The sequence below is a fragment of the Prinia subflava genome, chromosome 4, assembly GCF_021018805.1.
Source record: "Prinia subflava isolate CZ2003 ecotype Zambia chromosome 4, Cam_Psub_1.2, whole genome shotgun sequence".
Classification (NCBI taxonomy): domain Eukaryota; kingdom Metazoa; phylum Chordata; class Aves; order Passeriformes; family Cisticolidae; genus Prinia; species Prinia subflava.
The window spans coordinates 22756554-22765192 of NC_086250.1; positions in this window are offsets into that span (position 1 = coordinate 22756554).

Below are 8639 nucleotides of genomic sequence, written 5' to 3' on the forward strand. Positions count from 1 at the left end.
TGGATGGGGCTGGCCCAGCTCCAGTCCCGTTCTCTCTCTTCCCCCCCATACAGGCCTACCTCAGCTTGGTCACCTGGCCCCCCTCCCCCACCAAACCTGGTAAGCTGGGCAGGGGAGGAGGAAAAAGATGCTCCTCTCCTGAAAGCGGAACCAGAAAGAGGAAGTCCCTCTGGGAGTCCTTGCCTTTAACTCCTTGTGTCCTCAGAGGCGTTTCCAACCCCTCAGTGGCCACCGAAGGTGCCAACATTCAAACCTGACCACTAATTGGTTTGACCTCAACTTCCTGAAAAACTCATTTCCCCTCAAACCAGGACAGTCACCCACAGACGAGGAGAAGCATCATGCAAGAACTCAAGGTATGTGGTCCTTGCACAGGCAAGTATTTTTATTACCCCACAACTCCTTGGTATAAGACTTATTTTTGAGCTATCACAGCTTTGGTGATGAAGTACCAGGTGGACTTTCCTCTAAAACTACCACTGTCATCCTTATCTACACCTAATAATTGCTGGCATAACAATGAAAAAGGGTGATCCCATTTCTCCTTTCAATTACTTCACCAACACAGTTAATTTACTTTTTCACTTGCACACTTTTTTTCTCACCTCCTTATCTGAATCACAGGAAGGGTTCATTTCAAGATGATCTATGCACAGAAGAACTACACATGTTCTAGTTAATATTAGGTATTTCTAAGAAGAAAAGCTGTGTGCAATGCAAATGGGTTGGTATGGATAAAAGATCTGCTTTTGTGTGTATAATCCCTCTACATACATACAACTTCCCTGTCCTCATACATTATTATTTCTTGGGACAGATTTTTGAAATTACCTTATCTTGAATGTAGAGGTAATAGCACGTGAGAGACTGTTAATCACCATTGGCCACTGATTAGTTTCTGCTGTTATTGTAAGCATAGGAAATAAATCAGGAAAGTAAAAAAAAAGCAGCTGCCAACAAACAACATGGCATTGAATTAAAAAAAATAGAGAGACTATTCTGAAAATCCCTCTATGTCTGCTCAATATTTATTCATATGCTTCCACAGTCACTGCTGCTTTGACTATGTGCATGGGCGTATGCATATACCTGATTCAGGGTGGTTGTGGCTTATAAACAGATCTCCCACTGGTCTCTTTTTTCAAGCATGTATTGAAGTACTAAACAGCCCAAACTGCTGACTCAGGACACTGCTCACCAGCAGTGCCCACAGCACTGAGACAGGCAATGTCTGAGCAACACTGTCTGAAAAGAGTTGCAAAGGCCTTTGCTTGCCCCAGTGCAGTGAGCCCAGTCCAGCAACGTACTGGGGCCTGGGACAAGGGGCAGCCTCAAAGTGTGGCAGCCTGAGGGGCTGGGCACAGCTGGGCTGCAACCTGTGCTAGTCCAACCTGCCTCTGTGGGCAGGGGAAAGAGAGGCATTGGCTTGGCAGGGAGCTGCAGCAGATCACGTGGTGGGGCATGAGGGGACCTGGGGCTGTGGGAGCCAGCTGTGTGTGTACGTGTGTGTGTCTGTGCTCACACTCGTGCTGTTGGGGACCAGCAGGACTCTCCTCATGCCATGTACATTGCTACTCCATCTGCTAATCAGATCTGAAGCTCTGGCACTTCAGCATCCTTGATTTGCTCAGGAACCCAAAGAGATCACGGATCAATGTCAAAACATGTTGAAATACTCTCCCTTTTGGGCAAGGATGCTCAGGAACCTACATGTGGGAGGCCAGGGAAATGGCAGCTCTCTCTGCACTAGAAACTGCCACATGCAGAGCTCTGCTGGGGTGGGAAAGCATGACATTCACCCTTGTGCTGCTCACAGATTTGGAAGTTTAGTCATCATCTACCAAATGATGGCTCCATCCCAGCCTGACTGGTTAAAAACTACCTTTACTTTTAGGCGTCTGTGGACACAGCATTTTAATGTCTATTTGTGTCCAACCAGCCTAGGTAACAAAGAGGTGAGAGGGCCTGAGGGGAATTTGCAGTAATGATGGAGAGCTAAGGGTCTGGAGGAGAAGATTTGACTCCTGGCTTCATATGGATTATTGACCTTGAGGGACAGCAGACGTCAGGGGTGCAGGTTTCTTCCCTCCAACCTCACCCCTGCTTGTTGCTGCATTCTTCTGCTCTGTTAATACTGCAGGAATCAATGCAGCAGCTAATGTGGCATTTTGACATCTAAGGGAGGATTATTTCAGCAGGAGTGTATAAGCCTGCTTCATCAAAAGCTCAGAGTCAGCAAGCAGATGCCACCTTGCAGCCCCTGCCTGTCTCCTGGTGACAGCCTCAGAGGGATAGGCCTCACGTGTGTGGAAAGCAGTGGGCCTGTTGCAGCACTGGATGAGTCCAAGCATGCAGGTAGGGAAGGAAAGAGGCAGCCTGGCTGGTTGTGTTGTTTGCTTTGCACTGGTGATGATGCAGTGGTATAATTTTCATACTAAATGCTAATTTTCTGCTTTGCTGCCCTCAGAATAGCCTATATTCATATCTTTCATTGCAGCAATTAAAGGTCTGGGTGTTCAAGCTGAGGCACTTGTGATGAGCATGATTTTAATCAGTGTGCATGAGAGAAAAGGAGGTATGTGATTGTCTTGCTGTTGCTGTGGGAACACATGACAGCCCATGAGAGGTAGGACAGCCCCTACCCTGGTATGAGCATGCATCAGTTTCAGCTCAGCACTGGACCAGGAAGTGCAGGTTTGCCACATTTCTCTATCTGGTCAGGAATTGCTGTCTGACTTCAGCAAAACATTGGAACAAATCACCTGCTCCCTGTCTCATGTTTATACTCCGTGATACCACCCTCCAGGGTGCCACGCATATGGCACAGAGCTCCCCACCCACTGTGAGACAGGCTGAACATCACTTGCCTGTCCCCTCCGGTGGGGAGGCAGGGCAGAAGGAGAGAGCCACACTGTATTCGCAAGATTTCCAGGTGTGCCTGTAGGCTGAAGGATGGAATTCCATAGGTCCCTGCTGTGAGACGGTGTCTGAAACTGCTCTGCACGGCTGGGCAGGAGAGGTCATTTGTGGGAGTGCTGGGAACAGTATTAGATGTAAGTACTTAAGCATTTTACACTGTTTGCTTTAATCATAAAGCTCATCCTGCTGGATATGCTCACTCATCCACTGTGCCTCTTCAGCTGGCTTAAATGTCCCTCCAAAGGGGAACAATGACTGGGTGCCTTGAATCCTTAACTGCTTTTCTTTTCCTCATTGTGGCTCAGTGACCATGTTTTCAGGGAGGGGACCACCCTGCCAGGTTTTCCAGCAGAGCTGTACCTCTCCTTGCTGCTGCCACAGCACTGTGGAGTCACAGCAGGTAACATGGGTAAAAAACCCCTGAGAGGTGGAGTGGGGAGGGACACTGGGGCTTGGTTTCCCATGTCAAGGGATTTGTATGTTAAGGGTTATCTGCAGGAAAGGAACATCTAGGGAGAGACCAAACTTGTATCAAACTGCAGGAGACACTGGGAGGGAAGCAGGGGATAACAATATTTCTGGGAGTCTACAAGCTTGTCTCTACAAGCTTCCTAGGTCATATTTCAGCTCCTCTTTGAATGTACCCCAATTCCCTTCTACATGGGCAGAGACACCTTCCACTTAGACCAGGTTGCTCAAAGCCCTGTCCAATCTGACCTTGAATAATTCCAGGGATGGAGCAAGTTCCTGTCTGTCTCATTTCCCCATCTCAGGGCCTACCCACTATTTTTGGCAGCCAGAGGTGGTAATTGCGGACAACAAAAAACTCAGAGGAGTGGCTGTTTTTTTCTCTTCACCAGCTTAGAGGAGATTTTGAATCTTTTCTTTGGATTAGTGTCTTGGTTTGGAAAGATAGGTATCTGTCAGGGAAAACTGGAGTTTCCCTTGGAATGGAGAATGTAAAATCCCCTCCCTCCAAATTATTACAATTTTGCAATTAGGAGCTTTCAGGCAAAAATATGGGAATAGGAATAACAGTTCTTTACTAGGAATATTAAAAATACAAATGCAGTAGTACAAAAAAAAAACCCAAAAAAACCCCCCCCAAAAAAACAACCAAAAAACAAACAAACAAACAAAAAAAACCAAACAAGGAAACAAAGAAAAGTCCTAGAAAACCCTGACAGAGTCAGAGATACGACCTGACACCCTGTTGTCAGGGTGTCGGAAGCAGCCCAAATCAGTCTTCCTGGAGTAACAGATGTTGTTCTGTGGAGTAGAGATGATCCTGTAGAAAAAAAGGGTCCAGTGCTGGTGAGATGGGTCTGGTCATCCTGTGAGAATCCAGTAGAAAACAGGCTGCTTGGTGTTCCTACAGCTCAGTTTTTATCTTGGTAGGAATGGTTGGTTCCCCCTCCACTGGATGGAGCATCTCACAATGGGATAATGAAATGTGTCATGTCATTGGTGAGCCTTAATGGCCCATTAACAGAAGATATCTCTGGGAGGGTGGACAGTAGTGAAAGAGATAAGAAACACTGCTCCACCTGGTTTTAATAGCTGGTCTATTATCAGAAGGCATCCACCCCCCTCCCCCCTGGAGTTACAAGAGAGAAAGGAAAAAAAAATCCCCCCAGCTGGTTTCAACAGATGAAATAGAATACACTTTTTTTTTGTTACATAACCCAAGACAATTAGCCACCATATCTCAATGCCTGTCCTGCTCCCACAGGTAAACTTTATCACAGATATTTGAACATTTAGCCTTTTTTTTCTGGAAGTTTTTCTGGAAGTTTTAACACTGCCACTGCTCTCTGGTCAGGCAGAGGGCTGAGTAGCCTTTGCAGTCATTGGCAATCCTGGGCAAACAGCTTCCACACACCTACAGCACAGGTGCACAGAGAGAAGATGGGTTCTTTTTTCCACTGAGCTCACAGCCCACACCCAGCAGGACCCTCTGCCAGACCTCATCTGACTTGACTTATCTAAAAAGCTCCTTTTCTGTCTAGGCTGACACTCAAGAAAGGAGGACAGACACAGTAGACACCAAGTGTGCCAGAGGTGTATGCTCATTGTTAAAAAAAAAAATCTGTTTTTGACCAGCAGCATCTGAAGTAAGCTGCTATTTCTCTTTTCATCATGGATAGGTAGACTTCCAGGGCTCAGGTACCTCCAGGACAGGAGCAGGAGATACTCGCAGTGTGGAGTGAAGGGGCCACACTAAAAGTTAATGTTACGGAGGGCTCCCTACTGCAGAGGAAAGGACCAGCAAGACCCTGGCCAGGGCAGACACAGGCTTGGACAGCTAGGCAGTGAGCTCCCTCTCCCTCTTGCAGAATCTTGGGTGAGAAGGGAGATTTCTCCCTCACACTGGCTGAGCTTTTAGCTGTGTACTAATGACAACAACGAGGAGAGGAACTAGAGATTGACAGCCTTGAGAGATTTTTGTTGCTGTTTAGGACAGACCTCTCTCTGTATCTTGTTCTGTCTTTCCATTTATTCTGCACCTCCCCCCTTTTCCTTCCTCGAAACCCTTTCCTCAAGCCCAGCCCTTCTCTTCCTTTTGTCCTAGTTCTCCTTGCCTTTTTAGTAAGTGAGGAATAAAATAAGCCTCTGTGGAGACAAAACCAAATAGTAGATTCTCCCTTGCCTCCCTGGCTAGGGTATTGATGAGATGAGAAGAGAAATCTCCTTAGGATGCTGCTTTTATTTTATTGTTTAGTCCAGCGTGCACCAGGTCTGGACTTTGGGAGCATCCTCAGAGCCACATACATGCTTGCAATAAAACAGCTCACTGTGAAGTCCCAGAGCACCCACATATCCAGACACCTGTCACCTGAAGTGACAATAATCACCCCCGAGGCACTGCCCCACACACAGGCAAAGAGGGGTCTGACCATCACCAAGGGCTCCCCATCACTCACATGAGACCCACCTGGAAACAGTAACAAAGAGGTGTATAAGGTACCAGCCTCAGAATGTTAGTAGATAATGAAGGACCTTGAGAGCAAATTAAAGAAGGAAAGATGCAGAGGAAGGGTTTATCTGCTTTACAGTGTGCTTGGCTGGGGCTGTCTCCTGGTGCTGCTATCTTGTATCTGTGCCATCAGAGTAAATAAGCCTCCTCTTGTAAATGCTGACCTCAAGCTGTGTAGTAAATTCTGGTGCCAGCCAAACCTGTGTTTGGTTGCTTGCAGCAGTGTGTTCTTCTCAGTATGATGCTATTGTACTGCTTTTACCACAAGCACCAAAGGCTGTGAGAAGCTTTCCTTTGAGACTCAATTCCAGGTACAGTGCAGCATCTGGCCAAATATTTTTATTGCTTGTTCTCAATCCTCACATTTCAAAAGTAGCAAAATTTGCTGTTCTGCGTTTTGCCATGTTTTTACTTCAGAGCTGACTTAATCTTTGTGTTTTCCTTTTTCTGTTAATCTCAGGATTAAGGGAAAGCTGTGAAAGTATAATTTAAGCTTTTAGAAATATTTTCTGCTTTAAAATAAAAGAAAAAAAAATTAACCTGCAATGAGCAATCCTTTTTATTTAGAACTGAATTAATGAATTCCCACTGAAATGGGCATGTTGGGCACTAATACATGTATAATTATGCAAAACCACTGTTATGCCTCTAATGAAAATTAGATTATACTACTGAGGCTGTGTTTGGTGGTAGTCTATATCTTCATTTGTGCTATATTTATTCTTTCTTCCTAGCTGCATGACCTAGGATTACAGTTGCTATGGTGATAAGACAGTAAAGTAAAGAGTGAAAGGTAAGTTTGTGTGTCTGCCTGTGTTGCAGGGGGGGGCAGTCTCTGTCCCTTGCGGTGTGTCTGCCTCCTGCTATTGCTGGCATTGAAAAGCTCTATTGCACAAGTGGTGGCCATTTCTCAATAACTCAGGGATGAGTGCTCAAGCAGCAGAGCAAATTGGGTTGTTTCTTCCTTTCCAGCAGTGTATGTGCATAACCAGACCATGCAACTGCTGTGCTGGTACTGTTTTAGTGTGGTGGGGGAGCTGATCCTTTGTGTGCATCTTTGCTGCTGGCCTTGGAGGGGTTTAGAGGTGGAATCTGGGGCTACTGGGGGCCAGAGTTAAACCCTCCAACTACCCTTCTGTATTTGTTGAGCTGCATTTGTGAAATTGTGTGTCCTGGGCTTGGGGCTTGAGGTACTGAGCAGATTTTAGAGATGTGTAGCTGTGGTGAATTTGGCAGTGCTGGGTTAACAGCTGACCTCGATGATCTTAAAGGTGTTTTCCAACCTAAGTGTCTCTTTGGTTCTATGAGTGGCAGCTTTGTCTCCCTTCAGCTTCAGCAAGCACCACAACCCCAATATTACCAGCCCTTCTGTTGGGGTTGTGGTGCTTGCTGCAGGAGACACAGTATTCCCCAAATCCTTCCAGAGCCAATGCCACCTCCAGACCAGAACAACAGGCTCAGGAGTCCAAGGGATTTTTTTAATAAGTAATTCACTTAAGTGGAGGAGAGTCTGTTCTTAGTGCAGCTTTCTTTGTTGATAAGGAACAGAGTAACCTGAGCACAGCTGCCCAAACCTCTGTGTCTCTTTCAGCCTTAGCTTGTCCTGTATATGTGGGAAGTGCTTTCCTGGCTTCCTGCCTGCCTTTCCCATCCTGCTCTCTCTTTCTCTGCACCCCTCCATCAAAACTGCCATCGCTATTTGCTTTAGCTCCTGGAATGGAATGCTTACTGTGGAAACTCAGGCTGACCAGCCTTGGTGATTGCAAGACTGATTTAGGCAGATTTTTTTTTTGCCTTGCAATTGTCTATTTCAAAATAGACAGTTTCTTTTTGTCTTTTTTTTTCCTTTCCTGAAAGAACAATGGCTGCTGTCACCAGCAACTTGAGAACTTTTCACCTGATCCTCCCAGAAGCAATACCTTAGACACTCTGTGCAGCTCTGGTTCATGTTCTTCTCTCAGAAATATTGTGCATTAGCATATTAAGGGCTAGTGAGTAAGTTTCAGGCTCCCACCAATTGGTTTCTGTAGCCTTGACTGTCTCCTTGGACTTGCTAGACTTTTAATTAGGCATAGATTTTTTTCCCCAGAGGTGTCATAACTTTGTTTAACAAAAGAAAAGTGTTTTAAAAGAGTCTCTCCTCTCCAGCCATGCTTTGCATTTTTCCCCAAGTGAACTCTGCCTGTTTGCAAATTATCAACAGTGCAACCACCTTAATGCAGGCAGACAGTGCTCTCTCACTCTCTTGGACAAGGGTAAGGAAAATGAGCTGTCTGACAGGGACAATCCTGTGCTTGTACTAGCCTGTCTCCTTGAGGAAAACTCTTCCAAGCTACTGAACTTTGCTGGGGTTCTCTTCATGTGTAGTCACTCTCTCGTCCACAACAATCAGCATCCATCAGTGCCTGCACAAAATGCCTGTGCTTGCAGAGGACTCCACAGCTGGGGGAGAAAGTGGAAAAATCCCACAGGCAACACTCATTGGTGATAAGAGAACAGGGAGAGTTCTTGTCAGCCTTAAGGTAAGGGTGGGAGCTTGAAGGGTTTATATTTTAGCCTGTTGGAGAGTTGTTGCCTCCCTCTCATGGGGCTAGTGCTTTTCTAGCTCAAAATCTGGGGAGGAGCTGATACCCCTGCTCCTCCAGCAGAGTCTGTCTTCCTTCCAAACCCCAAACATCATGGGGCTGAGGGCAGAATAAACTTGTGGGACTGCTTATCAAAGTAAACTCGCTTGCATCTGCTC